This window comes from Bos grunniens, chromosome 21 (genome assembly GCF_055505025.1).
Source record: "Bos grunniens cultivar Pamir isolate PY7600 chromosome 21, Bosgru_T2T1.0, whole genome shotgun sequence".
Lineage (NCBI taxonomy): Eukaryota > Metazoa > Chordata > Mammalia > Artiodactyla > Bovidae > Bos > Bos grunniens.
The window spans coordinates 44168097-44190191 of NC_141185.1; the positions used below are offsets into that span (position 1 = coordinate 44168097).

At 43.5% G+C, this 22095-nt stretch overlaps 1 protein-coding gene and 1 long non-coding RNA gene across 3 annotated transcripts in view; one reads left to right on the forward strand and one right to left on the reverse strand.

The window, feature by feature from the left end:
• The window catches only part of ARNT2 (aryl hydrocarbon receptor nuclear translocator 2), a 204584-nt gene extending 194796 nt beyond the window's left edge, over positions 1-9788 (reverse strand). The window contains exon 1 of one of the 2 annotated variants that reach the window (XM_086364221.1): positions 9544-9788. The gene's annotated coding sequence lies outside the window, so the exon portion shown is untranslated. The remainder of the gene's footprint in view (positions 1-9543) is intronic. The other variant, XM_086364222.1, reaches the window with a different exon arrangement.
• Positions 1-22095, forward strand: part of LOC147349539 (uncharacterized) — a 47320-nt gene that overhangs the window by 2407 nt on the left and 22818 nt on the right. The window lies entirely within an intron of this gene.

The window sequence follows — 22095 nt, forward strand, 5'->3', positions numbered from 1 at the left end:
TGGAGCAACTAAGCCCTAGCACCACAACTATTGAGTCTGTGCTCCAGAGCTGAGAAGCCACAACTACTGAACCCACGTGCCCTAGCCACCGAAGTTTGCATGCCCTAGAGCCCATGCTCCCCAACAAGAGAAGCCACCACAATGAGAAGCTCAAGCCCTGCAGCTAGAGAGTAGTCCCTGTTCACTGCAACTAGAGAAAGCCTATGTGCTGCAAGGAAGACACAGCCCAGCCAAAAATAAATAAATAAAAATTATTTTTTAAAAAATAGTAGAAATTCCACAAAAACAGGATGACAGAGGAGGCTATGCTTGCTAAGTCGCTTCAGTCGTGTCCAACTCTTTGTGACCCCATGGACTATAGCCCTCCAGGCTCCTCTGTCCATGGGATTCTCCAGGCAAGAATACTGGAGTGGGTTGCCTTGCCCTTCTCTAGAGAATCTTCTGGACCCAGGGATCAAACCTGAGTCTTTTATGTCTCCTGCAATAGCAGGCGGGTTCTTTACCACTAGCACCACCTGGGAAGCCCAAGGAGGACACTGGGCCCTGCCCAAATAAGACATAAAAGACCACATATTCCTCATTCTCAAAGTTAAGGAGGCCTCCCCGACTATATATGCACAGAAAGGCTCCATGGTGGTCAAAAAGGGAGGGGGCACCACCCTAGTCAGAGAAGGCAATGGCAACCCACTCCACTACTCTTGCCTGGAAAATCCCATGGGCGGAGGAGCCTGGTAGGCTGCAGTCCATGGAGTCGCTAAGAGTCGGACATGACTGAGCGTCTTCACTTTCACTTTTCACTTTCATGCATTGGAGAAGGAAATGGCAACCCACTCCAGTGTTCTTGCCTGGAGAATCCCAGGGACGGGGGAGCCTTGTAGGCTGCCCTCTATGGGGTCGCACAGAGTCAGACACGACTGAAGTGACTTAGCAGCAGCAGCAGCAGCCACCCTAGTAAGTGTTGTCAACCTACCCATAGGCCTCTTCGCTAGAGTCTGCCTTGGCTAAGAGATGCCACGCGCACACTGAAGGGATCCTGAGATATACCAAATACAGAGTCAGTACCAGGCAAATCTAAATGATTGACCAGAGGAAACCTGGAAGAAATACCCACTAAAAGTGATTCAAACTACCACCAGGGCATGACTCTCTCTCTGAGCCTGCCTGTGTGTCTATCCACACCAACTGTACTCTAGTAAATACTGGTTTCACAACTTTCTATCTCTGTGGGAACTCTTTTCTGCAAAGCTGAAGGGCCTTGTCACTGACCACTGACCTAGTGACTAGGTCCTCTTATCTCCAAGACCCCATCTCAATCTCTGGTGGGGAACTGAAGCTCTACTTCAAACCACTGCAGGCCAACGTTACCTGAGGTCAGTCAGGGAACTAGATCCCATGTACCACAACTATAAGACCAGGTGCAGCCAAATAAATTAATAAATATTAAAAAGTAATTAAAAAAAAAGGTGGACCAGGCCTAGACAGATAATGAGGTATAGAGAGAGAACAGCTTGGGTACACCTTATCCTTGTATCAAGTCGCTGCCCCTGATTTTCCCAGCGTCAGTTAAATGAGAGCTCAGCCTCTCTTCCACATCCTCCCAAATGGCAGCACACTCAAATAACCCCATGCACTTAACAAATACACAGGGCCTCCTTGATGGCTCAGTGGTAAAAAATCCACCTGCCAATGCAGGAGACACAAGTTTGATCCCTGGGTCAGGAAGATCCCCTGAAGGAGGAATTAACAACCCACTCCAGTATTCTTGCCTGGAAAATCCCATAGAAAAAGGAGCCTGGGGGGCTACAGTCCACGGGGTCACAAAGAGTCAGACATGACTAGCGACTAATCAAGAACAACAAGGATATTTGACTGAAGATTTGTCACTCCATCTCAAGCAAGGTAAAAATCCATTTTTAATGCTTCTGCTACCCAGGCGATTCTTTTTTAGGCTCTGCTCTGTACGAGTATCTTCACATAGGCCCCAGCATCACTGTACCCTCACTGCCACCAAACTCTTTCCCTTCTCCAACTTTCCACACCCCTTAGAAGTAAGCCAGTTTCTCTCCTTGGCATTCATATGTCAGCCACTCCATGTGGCTCATTTTGGTATTATCTCCAAATATATTTTTTAATAGTCTCCCTAAAAAACTAAAATTGTAGCGAACATGACCGTTTTACTCGCAGACACACATATATTCAACTGTGCTGTTGAAAAGTGAAAAGTGAAAGTGTTAGTCGCTCAGTCATGTCCGACACTTTGCAACCTCACGGACTGTATCCCAACAGTCTCCTCTATCCATGAATTCTCCAGGCAAGAATTCAGGAATGGGTAGCTATTCCCTTTTCCAGGGGATCTTCCCGACCCAGAAATTGAACACCTACATTGCAGGTGGATTCTTTACCGTCTGAGCCACTGGGGAAGCCTTAACTGTGCTGTCGCCTTCTCCCCATTTTTCTAAAATGTTACTCTGCAAGTATCTTTAGTCCTTCTTTTTGCATTTGTCCATGGCAATAAAAGAATGTGGATGACTACAAGACACTGGGACACTTTGTTTCCTATAGTCTGCTTGGAGTCTGTGGTGCTGTGGTTTTTAGTAAGTAATAAACATGTTTGAGTTTTAACAGAGAAGGAGACATTTCATCTTCTCCCCCAATCCCCACACCTTCCAGGTGGAAGGGCCTTTTGGCATCACCCAATTCAGCCCCCAGAGTTTGCAGATGAGGGAACTGAGACTCAAGGCAGGGAACTGACTTTCCCAAGGTCACACAGCTCAATAGCTAGATAAGATTTGGTGTTTTGTTTTGTTTTCTATTGAGCTGCATGAACTGTTTGTAAAATTTAGATTAATCCCTTATCAGTTGCTTCATTTGCACATATTTTCTCCCATAATTTGTTGTTGTTGTTCAGTTGCAAAGTTGTATCCAGCTCTCTGAGACCCCATGGACTGCATGTAGCATGCCAGGCTTCCCTGTCCTTCACTGTCTCCCAGAACCTGCTCAAACTCATGTCCATTCAGTCAGTGATGCCATCCAATCATTCCATCCTCTGTCATCCCCTTCTCCTCCTGCCCTCAGTCTTTCCCAGCATCAGGGTCTTTTCCAGTGAGATAGCTCTTCGCATCAGGTGGCCAAAGTAATGGAGCTTCAGCTTCAGCAACAATCCTTCAAATGAATATTCAGAGTTGATTTCCTTTAAGACTGACTGGTTTGATCTCCTTGCTGTCCAAGGGACCCTGGAGAATCTTCTCCAGTACCACAGTTCAAAACCATCAGTTCTTCAGCACTCAGTCTTCCATACGGTCCACCTCTCACATTCATACGTGACTCCTGGAAAAACCATGGCTTTGACTAGATGGACCTTTGTCGCCAAAGTGATGTCTCTGCTTTTTCATATGCCATCTAGGTTTGTCGTAACTTTTCTTCCAAGGAGCAAGCGTCTTTTAATTTCATGGTTGCAGTCACCATATACATTATAGGGGTTGTGGTTTTGTTTTCTACATGGTTTTCTTTGCTCTGCAAAAGGTTTTACGTTTAATTAGGCCCCATTTGTTTATTTATGTTTTTATTTTCATCACTCTAGGCAGTGGGTCAAAAAGATCTTGCTATGATTTTTGTCAGAGTGTTCTGCCTATATTTTCTTCTAAGAGTTTTATAGTATCTGGCCTTACATTTAGGTCTTTCATCCATTTTGAGTTTAATTTTGTGTATGGTGTTAGGCAGTGTTCTAATTCCATTCTTTTACATGTAGCAGTCTAGTTTTCCCAGCATTACTTATTGAAGAGACTGTCTTTTCTCCATTGTATGCATTTGCCTCCTTTGTCATAGATTGTGCTGTGTGTGTGCTATGCTAAGTTGCTTCAGTCATGTCCAACTATTTGCGACCTCATGGATGGTAGCCCACCAGGCTCCTCTGTCCATAGGATTCTCCAGGTAAGAATACTAGAGTGAGTTTCCATGCCCTCCTGCAGAGGATCTTCCTGGCCCAAGGATTAAACCCAGGTCTCCTGCATTATAGGTTCTTTGCCGTCTGAGCCACCAGGCAAAGAACCCCTTTGTCATAGATTAGGTGACCTTAGGTGCGTGGGTTTACCCCTAGACTTTCTATCCTGTTCCAATGATCTGTATTTCTAGCCAGATAAGACTTGGAGCCAAGTCACCCACAGTGCCGGGATTTGGGGCTGGCGGTGGGATGAGGAGGGTGTTGAGAAGTAGTAGAGGAATGAGTGATTTGGGTGTTCATCCTCTCTTGTCTCTCAGTGTTAAATAAGTAACTACCCAGAAACATCGATTGTGGATGAAAACCCCACTCTTAAGTAAACAGTCTGAAACAGAGCAGTTAGTCATTGTTGAAAACTGAGTGGTGTTTGCATAATACAATGTCTCTTGCTAATTATGAGAGCTAGTAGACTGTGACCAGTTAACAGGCTCAGGAATTCCACTCAAACGTTAAACAACCTAGAACTCTTTTAAATTCCAAATGAGGATCTTGCTTTGGAAGCTGAGATTTGCATTAAAACACACACACACACATACACACAGACAGACCCATGGGATTGGGTCCCACAGCATGTGATTCTGGGTATGGTGTTCCCAGAATGACTTGGGTTGCCAGACACAATGCTGGTAAGACTGGGTGGGGGAAAGCAAGCACCTTGACTCTGCTTGTATCCCTTTGGTATGAGAGACAGGACTTCCTTTGTATGATGCATAACATCCCAGGAATTGTTATCTTCTTTTAACTTTAAGATGGCAAGAGGCCAGGAATGCAAACACATGGCATGAAAATGTATACAACAGATACTACTAGAAATTCAGGAAGAAATTGGAGGGGTGGGATGGGAAGGAGGCTCAAGAGGGAAGGGATATATGTATAAGTATAGCTGATTCACATTGTTGTACAGCAGGAACTAACACAACATTGTAAGGGAACTATACTCCAATTAAAAATATATATGAAATGGAATTCAAGAAGAAACTGACAAAAATCACAGTGCAGATTTTAGCTAAGATTTTTCTGGTGGTTGACAGAATAACAACAAAAGCAACTATAAAACATGCTGATTTGAAGTTTATTATTTACTCTTGGCTGTAACTCGGGACCCCTCAGACTCTGCTCCTGAATCTGACTGAAGCTCTTCCTCTTAGCATGAGCCAGAGTTACTTGGCCCCCAGGGTGGCTGTGATTGAGTGGGTTTGCAGACAGTGACTGGACCATATAGGACAGGCATAATCTTCCTTCCTGGAGATGTTCGTCTCTTGGGAGATGCTCTCAAACTCTCTGAAACTCTGTGTGGCCCCCATGAATGGAGAGAGGCTGGGGCTGGCCCTGGCTCAGATGCCTGCCTCTACGCCAGCTGTGCCCATGAGGCAGGTGACTTTGACTGTCCCTTCTTGGGATAGGAGACCTGATCCTGTAAGATGAATGAGGCTCCTGATGAAGCCCTGTGGCTGGAGCCATGAAGAAGCAGCGCTCAAGAACACAGGGCTGCCATTCCAAGAGAAGGATGGAATGGCTAGGAAGATGTTTGCACAGATGGCCGCTGCAAAGTGAGAGAAATGAAAGAAGGAGAAAAAATTAACAAAGAGAAATGCAGAAAGTGATATAGCAGGCAACAAAAGAAGCACTTACCAATTAGTCCAAGGGTTGAGCCTTTGGAAAGGACCTTTACCTCTGACACTCAATCTCCATTCCCCATCAACAATTACATTCTAGTAAAGTTCTACTGCTGCTGCCAAGTCACTACAGTTGTGTCCGACTCTGTGCGACCCCATAGACGGAAGCCCACCAGGCTCCCCCATCCCTGGGATTCTCCAGGCAAGAACACTGGAGTGGGTTGCCAATTCCTTCTCCAATGCAGGAAAGAGATAAGTGAAAGGGAAGTCGCTCAGTCGTGTCCAGCTCTTAGCGACCCCATGGACTGCAGCCTACCAGGCTCTTCCGTCCATGGGATTTTCCAGGCAAGAGTACTGGAGTGGGGTGCCATTGCCTTCTCCGTGTAAAGTTGAGGACTTGTTATTTCCTACACACACCAGGAGGCTTCCTTTGCCCCCCGCCCCGCCCCCATTCCTAATGGCTCAGTGGTAAAGAATCTGCCTGCCAAGGCAGGAGACATGGGTTCGATCCTGAGGTTGGGAAGATCCCCTGGAGAAGGAAATGGCGACCTACTCCAGTATTCTTGCCTGGGAAACCCCATGGGCAGAGGAGTCTGGCAGGCTATACAGTCCATGGGGTTGCCAAGAGTCAGACTCGACTTAGTGACTAAACAACAACAGCAACCCATGACCTTCTTACCATTATTGCCTCCTCACTTAGAAGCAGTGACTTCATGATTTCTTCCACGGAGGGGCTCCATTTCCCTCCGTTTCCTTCATTTCAGCATATATCTCTCTATACTGGGGTTGATTTTTTATGTTTTTGTTTCATTAAGCTGTGAGCTACTGCCTTTATCTTTTTTTTCCTTTTATACCGAGTTCATATCCTGACCCCTTTGAAGCATTCTAGGGCTTTGCTGGTGGCTCATGTGGTAAAGAACCTGCCTGTAATTCAGGAGACCTGGGTTCGATCCCTGGGTAGGGAAGATACCCTGGAGAAGGGAGTGGCTACCCACTCTAGGATTCTTGCCTGGGGAATTGCACAGACAGAAGAGCCTGATGGACTACAATCCGTGGGGTCAACAAGAGTCAGACATGATTGAGTGACAATTTTTCTTTTTCTTTTTTTATGAAATATTCTAATATTCATGGAAAGAGTGGTTAAGTATCTTATCAGACATGAGAGAGCCTGTAATCCACCATGCCTCCCTACTGATCCCTCCTTGATAGGATACATAGAATGAAATGTTGCTTCTATCTATAACATCTCACGCATTTCCAGTGATAGAGAACCCTAGCATCTCTATTTTTTAACTTCTCTAGGCTGGATTTTTATTTTTAATTTCCTGCTATAGTTTTGATCCACGTGAAAAGCTACATCAGTTACTCTTGGAGAACAAGAGGGAAATGAGTATGAAAAAAGGTCTTCCACCCAAAGCTCAATGCTCTATGCCATTTAGTGGAGTGAAAGTGAAATTCACTCAGTCATGTCCCACTCTTTGTGACCCCATGGACTATATTGTCCATGGAATTCTCTAGGCCAGAATACTGGAGTGGATAGCCTTTCCCTTCACCAGGGGATCTCCCCAACCCAGGGATCCAACCCAGGTCTCCCACACTGTGGGTGGATTCTTTACCAGCTGAGCCACCAGGAAAGCCCATGTAAGTCTTCCTTTTTTCCCAGTGCATGAGAAGGATTATAATAATTCCATTTCCAGTAGGAATTATAACAACTCTTCTATGTACAGCACTTTCTGACTCTCACATCACTCTGACACTACTATTTCACAAGCTAGGGCATTTTTGATTTGGTCTTATAAATGAAGAATTTCAGCATGTGAAAATAATATTTTGTTAGATAATCACTTTCCTGTTTGTGTTCATCCATTTTGGAAACCACCTCACAAACGACAACAATTTTCTTTTTCAGCATAACCAGATTCTCTGGATGTTTTTTATCAGATAATACTGTGTGCATTGGGTCTTCTCACATGTTACATATTTACAGAGGTAATTTTTGCTTAAAAATGCCCAGTGAATTAACAGAGTTAATGATCAATCTCTCTTTCCAGGTGATATTCGAAATTCTGTTGGCATCCACAGTGGTCTCTCTGATACGACACGTCTAGACCAAACTCATTATCCAGCCAACTGGTCTGTGACTGTTCAATCATTTGCATGCAAATGACCACAAATAAAGGGCAGGTGACAATGATTTCCTTTCCTGTAGGTCACAGTGTTCAAGGGAAATCTGTTTCTGTTCAAGAACATTTATTTTGGGAATGCTTAGTCTCCCTCATTGAGGGGTTAGCTTTTGGTCTTTTGAATATCTACCTGTTTTAATCATGGTCAGAGACTTCTAGAGGGGAACTTGAAAACCCATCTAGTATATGATTTAGAGGTGAACCTTTGAAATTTTCCATTTCTCTCTGCTTGTTGTATCTGTTGTTGTTGTTTAATCACTAAGCCATGTCTGACTCATTTTCAAACCCGTGGACTATTGCCCCAACAGGCTCCTCTGTCTCTGGAATTCTCCAGGCAAGAATACTGGAGTGGATTACCATTTTTGTCTCCAGGGGGTCTTCCTGACCCAGGGATCAAATCCATGTTTCCTGCATTGGCAGGTGGATAATCTTTACCACTGAGATACCTGCCATTCACCCCAATCATCAATATTTCACAGTACTTGCTTTCTCACTTCCTCTCTCTGTGTACATCTTCAGTGGTTTCAGTTCAAACCATTTGAACAATCTCAAATGGTTTATGAACCATTTGAGAATAACTGGAGACATGACAGCCCTTTCTGCTGAATACATGCTAAGTCTCCAGTCGTGTCCGATTCTTTGTGACCCAATGGACTGTGGCCCACCAGGCTCCTCCGTCCACGGGATTTTCCAGGCAAGAGTACTGGAGTGGGTTGCCATTGCCTTCTCCAGGGGATCTTTCCAACCCAAGGATCGAACCCACGTCTCTTACGTCTTCTGCGTTGGCAGGTGGGTTCTTTACCACTAGCGCCACCTGGGAAGCCCTGCTGAATACTTCAGTGTGTATTTCCTAAGAACAAGGACTCTGTCTTACATAAGCACATTATAATTATTCAAATCGAGAAGTTATCTCTGATTAATTATCTAAGCCACACACCCTACTTATTTTTCCCCAATTACCTGAAAAACGTTCCTTATATAAAAAAAAATTCTGTCCAGTGTGAGATCATATGTTGCCATGTCTCTGTCATTTCCTCTAATCTAGAAACGTTTCCACTTCTTTCTTTAGTGGACTGTATATTTTTTGGAACAGTTTTAGGAGTCACAGAAAAATTGAGCAGAAAGTACAAAAAGTCCCTATATACCCTCTGCCCACACAAGTGCAACCTCCCCACTATCAACATCATACTCCAAAGTGATACTTTCGTCACAGCTGATGAGTCTGGGGACTGCCCTGGTGGTGCAGTGACTAAGAGCCTGCACTTCCAATGCAAAGAGCTGGGGTTCAATCCTTAGTCAGAGAACTGGGTCCCTCATGCTGCAACTAAGAATTCGTTGCCTCAATTAAGAACCAGGAGAGCCAAATAAATAAAAATAAATATTTAAAGCAAAAACAATTGATGAGCCTACATTGATACATCATAATCGTTCCAAGTCCATAGTTTACATCATGGCTCACTCTTAGTGGTATGTATTCTATAGGTTTTAACAAATATATAAAAACATTCATCTCTTATTACAGTATCCCACAGGGTAGTTTTTGAAATGTTGATAGAAACATCTCACAGCCACACACCTATGGAAATGGTGAAAACCCAAGTGTTTCTTGTGTGTGTGTGATTTTTGCTGTGGTACATAAATCAATTATAAATAAATAGATTTTACAATTGATGGTGTCAATGAAATACAGTGTTGTGCCCATTGTTCAGATAAGGAAGCAGAGGCTCAGGGTGATTAAGTAACTCACCAAGCGAGTAAGAGACAGATCCAAGGTCTGACTGCACACATCAGCTCTTAGGCAGTCTGCACCACACTGCTCACAGCTCTGGTTTCGACGTTACGGTCTCCACCTACTTTGCCCTCCAGGTCTTGTAATACAGAGTACTCACACACAGACGTTTGGCTCTGTCTTGAGGCAGTACAGGTTAACCAGTGTCAACTATAAATTGGCACTTGCCGTCTACCTCTACAAGGATTAAATCAGGTGCTTCTGCAGCTGCTGACCTTCAGCACCCCGGAAAGGAATTCAGGCTGGAGAGCAGAAATGAGGCACTCTGTGCTCTGGGAAAACTGGCAGGACAAGTCTTTAGATACATATTTTCAGGAGCTGGTTTCAAATTCTTGCATCTCCTCACATGTAGAAAAGCACTAAAATCCTTCATGGTGACCACTGCTCCTTGCGACTAACAATAACCTCCTGCAAAAAATACATGCTAGATTGCATGTACTCCCCCTTCACCAAAATCACATCTATACTGACCTTCCCCCACTGCCTCTCTGGACCAGTTTCTCAGAGCTCTTTAAGGTGCTGTTCTCCTGGGCTATCAACCTCATTTTGTCCCGAATAAAGCTTAACTCACAACTCTCACATTCTACATTTTCTTAAGTCGACATCAGAAATCCCCGAGCCCATTGAGATGATCTTGGGAGCAGGGACCTGGCATTCCTGAGTTCTTTCTACTCCTGAGACTATTTGCAAATGAAAACAATGGATTCTTTCAGTCTCTTTTGAGAAATATTCCTTGTCTCCTACAAGACCTGGGCCTCAGGTCTTTTTCTGAGATTTCAAAATGAAAATCAGAAGTAATATTAACATGTAAGATAACAAAAAATGTCTGTGTAAGCTGAGTCAGGAAAAAATAGAACACGATATAAATTCAAGTAAAAGATGGCTTTGAGGGGCACATAAGCAGAATATTCTCAGCTTGTGTCCCCCCTAAAACATTGTGACCCACACAGCAGCATGCTCACTGTTATTGCAGCTCAAACGGTGAAAGCAAAGCACAATACACAGCTCAAATGCTCTTTTTGTATTTGGCTCTTGCACCTCATAAATATGTTCAATTATTTAAATTAAATTGTACCTAAGCCAGCTCAACCCAAAAGATAACATTTCCTGCTCTCACAAGGCATTTGTTCTATTTATATCCCAGAACACCATCAAAGAAAACATACTTCAGATCTACTTTCTTATTTTGCTGAAAGTAGCATGTACAACGAAGGACTTCAAACTCAATTGGCACATTAACATAATCACATCAGGCAAGCACTTGACAGTTGGAAATTGGGTAAATCAAAGCGAATGATTTTAGCCCCCCGCTTTACAATTAGGCAAAAAGAAAAAAGAATAGCTTAAATGCTGTCAGATGCGTTTACTATAGTTATACCTAACTGATGAAGCTGGAATTGTTGACACTCAAAGAGTGCTTAAATTTCTCTTCATATTTAAATAAGTCAGAAGTTAAACACATGTATTGGATGGTTTGGTGGTAAAGAACTCACCTGCCAATGCAGGAGACATAAGATACGTGGGTTCGATCCTTGGGATGGGAAGATCCCTTGGAGAAGGGCATGACAACCCACTCCAGTGTTCTTACCTGGAGAATCCCATGGACAGAGGATCCCGGAGGGCTATAGCTCACAGGGTCGCAAAGAGTCAGACATGACTGAAACGACTTAGTACACACACATTGTCCTACTTAGAGGCTTCCTTCTGACCATCTGTGCTAAATGTAGCAAGAAAGCTCTCTTGCTTTCAACGGCATCCCACACTGGAGCTTTCATGCCATTGTGAGAAGTTCTGCAATGAAAACACGTGGTCATGCAGCCTAGCCACAGCAGTGGTCCTTTTTGGAAGCTGGGACCAGATCTGTGGAAAACAATTTTTCCGGTCAGAGGTGTGGAGGACAGTTTTGAGATGATTCAAGTGCATTATATTTATTGTGTACTTTATTTCTATCATTATTGCATCAGCTCCACCTCAGATCAGCAGGCATCAGATCCTGGAGGTTGGGGACCCCTGGATTATAGGTTGGGGATCCCTGGGCCATAGTTAACAATACTGTGTTATAAACTTGAAATTTGTCCAAAGAGTAAACCTTAAATATTCCTACCACACAAAAAAAGTAATTACACTAAGTGATGGGGGGTATTAACTAACTCTATTGTGATAAGTATTTCATAATATATAAGTGTAACAAATCAACATATTTTACACCTTGATGGTGGTTTAGTCACAGTGATTTTGGAGCCCAAAAAGATAAAGTCAGCCACAGTTTCCACCATTTCCCCATCTTTTTGCCATGAAGTGATGGGACCAGATGCCATGATCTTAGTGTTCTGAATGTTGAGCTTTAAGCCAACTTTTTCACTCTCCTCTTTCACTTTCATCAAGAAGCTCTTTGGTTCTTTACTTTCTGCCATAAGGGTGGTGTCATCTGCATATCTGAAGTTACTAATATTTCTCCCGGCAATCTTGATTCCAGCTTGTGCTTCTTCCAGCCCAGTGTTTCTCATGATGTACTCTGCATACAAGTTAAATAGGCAGGGTGACAATGTACAGCCTTGACGTACTCCTTTTCCTAGTTGGAACCAGTCTGTTGTTCCATGTCCAGTTCTAACTGCTGCTCCTGACCTGCATACAGGTTTCTCAACAGGCAGGTCAGGTGGTCTGGTATTCCCATCTCTTTCAGAATTTTCCAGTTTATTGTGATCCACACAAAGGCTTTGGCATAGTCAATAAAGCAGAAATAGATGTTTTTCTGGAACTCTCTTGCTTTTTCGATGATCCAGCAGATGTTAGCAATTTGATCTCTGGCTCCTCTGACTTTTCTAAAATCAGCTTGAACATCTGGAAGTTCATGGTTCACATATTGCTGAAGCCTGGCTTGGAGAATTTTGAGCATTACTTTACTAGCGTGTGAGCTGAGTGCAATTGTGTGGTAGTTTGAGCATTCTTTGGCATTGGCTTTCTTTGGGATTGGAATGAAAACTGACCTTTTCCAGTCCTGTGGCCACTGCTGAGTTTTCCAAATTTGCTGGCATACTGAGTGCAGCACTTTCACAGCATCATCTTTCAGGATTTGAAATAGCTCAACTGGAATTCCGTCACCTCCACTAGCTTTGTTCCTAGTGATGCTTTGTAAGGCCCACTTAACTTCACATTCCAGGATGTCTGGCTCTAGGGCAGTGATCACACCATCGTGATTATCTGGGTCGTGAAGATCTTTTTCGTACAGTTCTTCTGTGTATTCTTGCCACCTCTTCTTAATATCTTCTGCTTCTGTTAGGTCCATACCATTTCTGTCCTTTATTGAGCCCATCTTTGCATGAAATGTTCCCTTGATATCTCTAATTTTCTTGAAGAGATCTCTAGTCTTTCCCATTCTGTTGTTTTCCTCTATTTCTTTGCATTAATCACTGAGGAAGGCCTTCTTATCTCTCCTTGCTATTCTTTGGAACTCTGCATTCAGATGCTTATCTTTCCTTTTCTCCTTTGCTTCTCGCTTCTCTTCTTTTCACAGCTATTCCTAAGGCTTCCTCAGACAGCCATTTTGCCTTTTTGCATTTCTTTTTCTTGGGGATGGTCTTGATGCCTGTCTCTGGTACAATGTCATGAACCTCCATCCATAGTTCATCAGGCACTCTGTCTATCAGATCTAGCTCCTTAAATCTATTTCTCACTTCCACTGTATAATCAAAAGGGATTTGATTTAGGTCATACCTGAATGGTCTAGTGGTTTTCCCCATTTTCTTCAATTTAGGTCTGTATTTGGCCATAAGGAGTTCATGATCTGAGCCACAGTCAGCTCCTGGTCTTATTTCTGCTGACTGTATAGAGCTTCTCCATCTTTGGCTGCAAAGAATATAATCAATCTGATGTCGGTGTTGGCCATCTGGTGATGTCTATGTGTAGAGTCTTCTCTTGTGTTGTTGGAAGAGGGTGTTTACTATGACCACTGCATTCTCCTGGCAAAACTCTGTTAGCTTTTGTCCTGCTTCATTCTGTACTCCAAGGCCAAATTTGCCTGTTACTCCAGGTGTCTCTTGACTTCCTACTTTTGCATTGCAGTCCCCTATAATGAAAAGGACATCTTTTTTGGGTGTTAGTTCTAAAAGGTCTTGTAGGTCTTCATAGAACCATTCAGCTTCAGCTTCTTCAGTGTTACTACATGCGTGTCCAATCCCTGGGATGGCCAGATCCCCTGGAGAAGGAAATGGCAACCTACTCCAGTATTCTTGCCTGGAGAATCCCATAGACAGAGGAGCCGGGTGGGCTGCAGTCTGTGAGGTCACACAGAGTCACAACAAACAACATATTACTGCTACAACCCACAGGGGTTGGTGGGGGGAGAGAAATACTGAGTACAGTGGGTTGGCCCCACTCACTGAAGTTTGAAGCCCACCACTGCTTAATGAGGAGGATGGGGATTCCTGACAGCTACTCACCCCTTCCTTGGTTAAGAGTTTATATGACAGATCTGTTTATAGTCAGAAGCCCTGACTGGATCACTGAGACCCTAAAGGAAACAGTAATCTGAAGAGTTTATTCAAAGTAACATCCTTATCTGCTTCCTGGCCTGAGAGATGTGAAGGGAAAGACAGGAAATGGCCTGAGCTTAATGAATCCCAGCTTAAACCTTTGACCAGCTCTGTTCCTTAGACACATGATGTCAGCAAACTCACAAAAGTCCTGAATATTCAGCAGTGGACTCTTCCTAGCCAGCATGAGTGGACACTGCTCTGCATCCGAGCCCACTGGATGTTTCTATACTCTTCTTGCTGGCCCTGTTCTCATGGGCAGCCCCCTCTTCCCTTTATTCCTTATTCCTTCCACATCCAAGGTAAGAAAAATCCAAGTAAGATGGTAGGTGCTGAGAGAGGGCATGAGAGGGCAGACAGACTGAAACCACGATCACAGACAACTAGCCAATCTGATCACATGGACTACAGCCTTGTCTAACTCAGTGGAACTAAGCTATGCTGTGTGGGGCCACCCAAGACGGATAGATCATGGTGGAGAGATCTGACAGAATGTGGTCCACTGGAGAAGGGAATGGCAAATCACTTCAGTATTCTTGCTTTGAGAACCCCATGAACAGTATGAAAAGGCAAACAGATAGGACACTGAAAGATGAACTCCCCAGGTCAGTAGGTGCCCAATATGCTACGAGAGATCAGTGGAGAAATAACTTCAGAAAGAATGAAGGGATGGAGCCAAAGGAAAAACAACACCCAGTTGTGGATGTGACTGGTAATAGAAGCAAGGTCTGATGCTGTAAAGAGCAATATTGCATAGGAACCTGGAATGTTAGGTCCATGAATCAAGGCAAGTTGGAAGTGGTCAAACAGGAGATGGCAAGAGTGAACGTTGACATTCTAGGAATCAGCGAACTAAAATGGACTGGAATGGGTGAATTTAACTCAGATGACCATTATATCTACTACTGTGGGTGGGAATCCCTTAGAAGAAATGGAGTAGCCATCATAGTCAACAATAGAGTCCGAAATGCAGTACTTGGATGCAATCTCAAGAATGACAGAATGATCTCTGTTGGTTTCCAAGGCAGCCATTCAATATCACAGCAATCCAAGCCTATGCCCTGACCAGTAATGCTGAAGAAGCTGAAGTTGAACGGTTCTATGAAGACCTACAAGACCTTTTAGAACTAACACCCAAAAAAGATGTCCTTTTCATTATAGGGGATTGCAATGCAAAAGTAGGAAGTCAAGAGACACCTGGAGTAACAGGCAAATTTGGCCTTGGAGTACAGAATGAAGTAGGACAAAAGCTAACAAAGTTTTGCCAAGAGAACACACTGGTCATAGCAAATACCCTCTTCCAACAACACAAGAGAAGAGAAATATTAATATCAGATATGCAGATGACACCACCCTTATGGCAGAAAGTGAATAAGAACTAAAGAGCCTCTTGATGAAAGTGAAAGAGGAGAGTGAAAAAGTTGGCTTAAAGCTCAACATTCAGAACACTAAGATCATGGCATCTGGTCCCATCACTTCATGGCAAAAAGATGGAGAAATGGTGGAAACTGTGGCTGACTTTATCTTTTTGGGCTCCAAAATCACTGCAGATGGTGATTGCAGCCATGAAATTAAAAGACGCTTACTCCTTGGAAGGAAAGTTATGACCAACCTAGACAGCATATTAAAAAGCAGAAACATTACTTTGCCAACAAAGGTCTGCCTAGTCAAGCCTATGGTTTTTCCAGTAGTCATGTATGGATGTGAGAGTTTGACTGTGAAGAAAGCTGAGCGCTGAAGAATTGATGCTTTTGAACTGTGGTGTTGGAGAAGGCTCTTGAGAGTCCCTTGGACTGCAAGGAGATCCAACCAGTCCATCCTAAAGGAGATCAGCGCTGGGTGTTCATTGGAAGGACTGATGTTGAAGCTGAAACTCCAATAGTCAGGCCACCTGATGCGAAGAGCTGACTCATTTGAAATGACCCTGCTGGGAATGATTGAGGGCAGGAGGAGAAGGGGACGACAGAGGATGAGATGGGTGGATGGCATCACTGACTCAATGGACATGGGTTTGGGTGAACCCTGGGAGTTGGTGATGGACAGGGAGGCCTGATGTGCTGCGGTTCATGGGGTCGCAACGAGTCAGACACGACTGAGCGACTGAACTGAACTGAACTCCGTATGAATTTATTAACATAGTCCAGCTCTTAGACTCCAGACTGTTGTGGAATCCGGAGTCACAAAACACACCTTGGAGGACACTCAAGACAGTGGAGTACAGTTTATTATGACAGCGGGTCCGAGGGTAATCAGTTCCCAACAAGGACCCTGATGTTTCTGAGAGGACCAGTTTTTTACCCCCCGCTACGAGACTGATTACTTGTTAGTGAGAGAGTCACTTCCTAGGCAGGTTGATAAGAAGTCTGGGGTCCTTGAGGAGGAGGAGAAAGAGGTCTGGGGTTCTCAAGGAGGAGATAGGGGTCTAGAATTCTCAAGGAGGAAGAAAGGACAAATATCTTTTTTCTCTACCTTCCTTAGTCTTAGTCACATAAAATGTTTTTTTCTTTAAGCCCGGAACTGATGATTACACAACAAACAACTCAGTTTAAACTCTGTACTAAGGGTTATATGGACTTCCCTGGTGGCTCAGATGGTAAAACGTCTGTCTGCAATGCAGGAGACCCGGGTTTGATCCCTGGGTTGGGAAGATCCCCTGGAGAAGGAAATGGCAGCCCACTCCAGTATTCTTGCCTGGAAAATCCCATGGACCACAGAGCCTGGTAGGCTACTGTCCATGGGGTTGCAAAGAGTCAGACAGGACTGAGCGACTTCACTTTCACTTTTAAGGATTATATAACAACAATATATCCTGCTTGAGACCAGTTTCTCCTTCCTGAAAACCTTCTGGCTAATTCTGTTATCTTAAAATGTAAATTATGGGAGTGAGTCTAGTAAGATCTTTACAACCTCAAGACATTCTTCTGATTTATTGTAATAACTAATTAAAAATGTATATAACTCCCTTGCTAACACTAGCAAGAGGGGCACTCTCCACCTGCCTTCTGATGTCTATGTCAGAAGCTTTCTCTATCCCTTTGCTTACTTTAATAAAACTCTGCTACACAAAAGCTGCTGAGTGATCAAGCCTGGTCCCTGGTCCTGAAGCTAAATCTTCTTTGGAAATCACAAATCCGACATCATTCACCATAAGCTATCATCTGCAACCTCTGTTGTATCTGACTGAGTTTTACAACAGATAGGTGCTAGAAGAACAAACAATTAAAGTTAAGTGGGGTGGGGGGGGGGCGATGATTATACATCAAGGGGGAATGTCTCCATGGTTAATCTAACAGGGGCAGCCTGACCTCAACTACAATCTATATCTGTTTGTCATCTGTAGGAAGGGAAGTCTCCAGGAGACCTGGTTTTCACTAGCAACAGTTTCCTCACTCTTGGACAGGGTTCAGGCCCAGTTCACATCCTATCTTTAAGGTGGGTGACAGGCTTCAAGATGGAGTCTCTCCTGCTTTCCTCACACTGGCCACAACACAGACCACTTCCTGGTCTGGCCCCGTGTCCTGTCCCCCATCCCAGGCATCCTTCAGGTCTTAGCCCTCTGTGTGGCTAAGTTGGACCACCTTGATCTCTGTCTGCTGCAGCTCCATTCTGATTCCTGCACCTTCTGTGGGCTTCCCCGCTTCCCTCTGCTCAAACCTTGTTCTGCTCACCTCACCCCCAGCATCCCTCCAACTTTCAGACAGGTGCTGTTTTGTTTTTTTTCCCCACATTTTATTCACGAATTACATTTTACAGGTCCTCTCCCTTCTTTGCAAATTCAAAGGAAGATATTGATTCATGGAAGAGATCTAGTTTGCACAAAGAGGGGAAGCAGAGCCAACCATGGGTCAGGAAGCTGACAGTTTCTCCTTACTTAACTCCTGAGATGTTATATGAAAAACGTGCCTAATACCCAGACCTGAGTGGCAAGCGGGAGAAGACAGAGATTTTGCTTTGGTGTCCTATGGAAAAGCTGCCAAACTGTGATTAAGCTTTTTGAGTTAGGAAACTTATTAAAAGTGCTTTTGCTATCAGTTTCCATGGCTGTCCAACGAATAGAATGAATACTTTTATAGGGGACATAAAAGGTGGTTTTAGAGCTGGGCAGGATGGAAGTATTCCCTCTACTATTTGCTCCTGTGATCTTAGTGTCCCAGACTCTCTCAGGAGCCTGGAAGATGTTGGTGGGAGCATTTTCTTTACAAATCCTGAGCAGGTTGAAACTTCTTTGTAGATAAGGAAAAGACCTGGATGTTGAGAAAGACTCAACATCTTACTAAAGAGCTTCTTACTTTTTCTAAGAGCTTCTTACTTTTCCCAAGATAGCTGTCCTTGAAGAAAACAGAAGGTAAAGAGGCTCTCTGGTCTCCTATTCTAAGGGGATCTTTGGCCACAGGGAAGATGCCACAGCTGCCTCCGCTTCTTCTCTTGGCCACCAGGACTGTGGTGGAGGAAAATGTGACCGAAGTAGTAAAAATCAATGGGGTGGTGAGGTGGCAACTCGGAATAATGAAAAAGGCTGTTAAAGAAGCTGTGGTACATATATATATATATAATGAAATACTATTCAGCCTCAAAAGGAACAAAATTGGCTTATTTGTAGATACATTGTTGAACCTAGAGCTTGTCATACAGAGTAAAAGTAAGTCAGGAAGAGAAAAACAAATATCGTATATTGACTCATGTATGTGGAATCTAGAAAAACGGTAGAGATGACCTTATTTGCAAAACAGAAATAGAGATGCAGACGTTGAGAACAAACATATGAACACCAAGAGAGGAAGGGGTGGGGTGAATTGGGAGATTGGTATTGACATATATAAACTATTGATACTATGTGTAAAATATTAATAGATAATTAGTAAGAACCTACTGTATAGCACAGGGAACTCTACTCAATGGTCTGTGGTGACCTAAATGAAAGGAAATCCAAAAAAGAGGGGACATATGTATACTTACAGCTGAGTCACTTTGCTATTCAGCAGAAACTAATAGAACATTGTAAAGCAACTTTCCTCCAATAAAAATTAATTTAAAAAAAAAGTATTTCTCAGTACAAGAAATAAAAAAGCTTTTAGGTGAGAAGTCTGAATTCAAGTCCACTTGTAGATTACTTCCCCGGGGGCTGGATCCCAAACGGTCACATCTCTGGTCCAACCAATGTCTCCAGTGACTCAGCAGGAACCACTTGTCTCTTCTTCCACCTACTTAGTTTCTGAATCTTATGCCCCTGCCCTGAGGATTACTGACACCAAGAGTTCCAATTTATTTAACATCTCTGTGCCTCAGTTTTCTCATCTGTAAAGTAGGTATATTAGAAGTAAGTCCTGCAATTGATCACATTTGAAAAATATATGAACACTAGTTTCTCATCTCCAACTGTCGACAGAACATCTCCACTTATGTCAAAGACGTCCTAACTTTATCATGACCTTCAGAGAACACTGAGCGGGTGGAAGCTATTGCTGCAATAGCCCCTAGGATGGACTTTCTCCAGCTTAAGACAAATAGGTTGTGAGAGTGGAGAGATCCTGAAGTAAGGGTTCTATAACTGCAGAGAAAGCTGCTGCAACTCTGTCACCCCTTAGGAACAGCATGTCACTGTCACTGAAACAGAAGACTGAATATTAGCCCATGCTATATATACACTGGGTGGAAAAAAAAATAAACCAGGCACATCTTGTTTCAATATCCAACAATATTTTTAAGGCACTTGCAAGAGATCGTAAAAGAGTCAGGGAGCTAAAGGGAAACTAGAATCACGTTTTCAGTGACATTTTGACCTGGAAATGAAACCAAACCCCAATAGTAATGACGTGACTGGCTCCTGTCTTGACAGCTCTCCTCTTTGCACAACTGAGTTTGTTTCATGTTCATAGGTACCTTCTGCCTCACTCCAGACTCACATGAATCCTCTGCCAGGCTGACAGCAGAAACACCTATCAGTCCAGCATCTCCTAGGAAGAAGCCTGTAATAGAAACAGCAGTGTTCTGCATGGAAAAACTTCACACATGATTCTGGGAGATTCACATGCTTGTTGCCCTGACCCTTGTTGCTTGGAGTCACGTGGTCATAGTGGCTGAATTCCCTCTGTCTCTTCCACACCAAGTCTAAGCCGGTGGTTCTCAGTCAGAGGCTATTTTGTTCATCCCTCCCCCCATCTTGGATGATATCCAGCAGTATCTTGACCACAATTTTGTTGTGGCACCTGAGAAGGTATTACTGGCATCTGGTTCGTAGAAGACAGGGATGCTGCAAACATCCTACAAAGCACAGAACAGCTGCTCACGACAAAGAAGTACCTGGCTCCAAGCATCAATAATAATGCAGAAGTGAAGGCACTTTGATCTGGGCTTCCCTGGTAGGTTAGTGGTTAAGAACCCACCTGCTGATGCAGGGGACTTGGGTTCAATACCTAGTCCTGGAAGATCCCACATACGGCAGAGCAACTAAGCCCAAGAGCCACAACTACTGAGCCCATGCACTGCAACTACTGAAGCCTGAACACCCTGGAGCCTGTGCTCTGCAACAAGAGAAGCTACTGCACTGAGAAGCCTGTGCACCACCAACTAGAGGGTAGCCCCCACTCTCTACAACTATAGAAAGCCTGCACAAAGCAACGGAGACCCAGTGCAGCCAAAGATAAACAAATAAATAAATAAATCTTAAAGAAGGAGAGGAAGATCAGGCCTAACGGGTTCCATTTCCCAATGGTGGTTTAGAGACAGGAATATGACAATCTCAGTTTATTAGATTAAAGCAAAGTCTGTTGTAAGGTCTCTGAGAAATCCCTCATTTCCAAGAAGAAGAATTCAAAAAGACTATGTCTTTTCTTGTGACCGTTGTTGTGTTTGGATGTGATGTCTGGAACTGCTGCAGCCACCTTGAAACAATGAAGGGAACTATTTTGAAACAGATTCAGCAATATCCAGTAAAGTTAGAAATGTGTATGACTTATAACCTAACAATTTCACTTATAAGTATATACCCTGGATAAATTTTTACATGAATGCACCAGGAGATGGTATATAAGCATTTCAAATAATATTATAACACCTAAAACCCAGAAATATCTCATAGGGGAACAGGAAAATGGATAGTTAAATTATGATATACTGTAACTAAGAAAAACATATACTTCACTGACTATGCTAAAGGTTTTGACTATGTGGATCACAACAAACTGGAAAATTCTTAAAGAGATGGGAATACCAGACCACCTTACCTCCCTCCTGAGAAATCTGTATGCAGGTCAAGAAGCAACAGTTAGAACCAGACATGGAACAATGGACTGATTACAAATTGGGAAAGGAGTACATCAAGGCTGTATACTGTCACCCTGCTTATCTAACTTATATGTAGAGTTTAATTCAGTTCAGTTCAGCTCAGCTTCTCAGTTGTGTCTGACTCTTTGTAACCCCATGGACTGCAACATGCCAGGCTTCCCTGTCCATCACCAACTCCAAGAGCTTTCTCAAATTCATGTCCATCAAGTCAGTGATGCCATCCAACCATCTCATCCTCTGTCATCTCCTTCTCCTCCTGCCTTCAATCTTTCCCAGCATCAAGGTCTTTTCCAATCAGTCAGTTCTTCCCATCAGATGGCCAAAGTATTGGAGCTTCAGCTTCAGCATCAGTCCTTCCAATGAATATTCAGGGTTGATTTCCTTTAGGATTGACTGGTTTGATCGCCTTGCTGTTCAAGGGACTCTCAAGAGTCTTTCTCCAACACCACATCATATATATGATCCAATACCACATCACTGTATATGCAGAGTACATGGTTCGAAATGCCAGGCTGGATGAAGCACAAGCTGGAATCAAGATTGCCAGGAGAAATATCAATAACCTCAGATATGCAGATGACACCACGTTTATGACAGAAAGTAAAGAGGAACTAAAGAGCTTCTTGATGAAAGTGAAAGAGGAGAATGAAAAGCTGGCTTAAAAGTCAACATTCAGAAAACTAAGATCATGGCA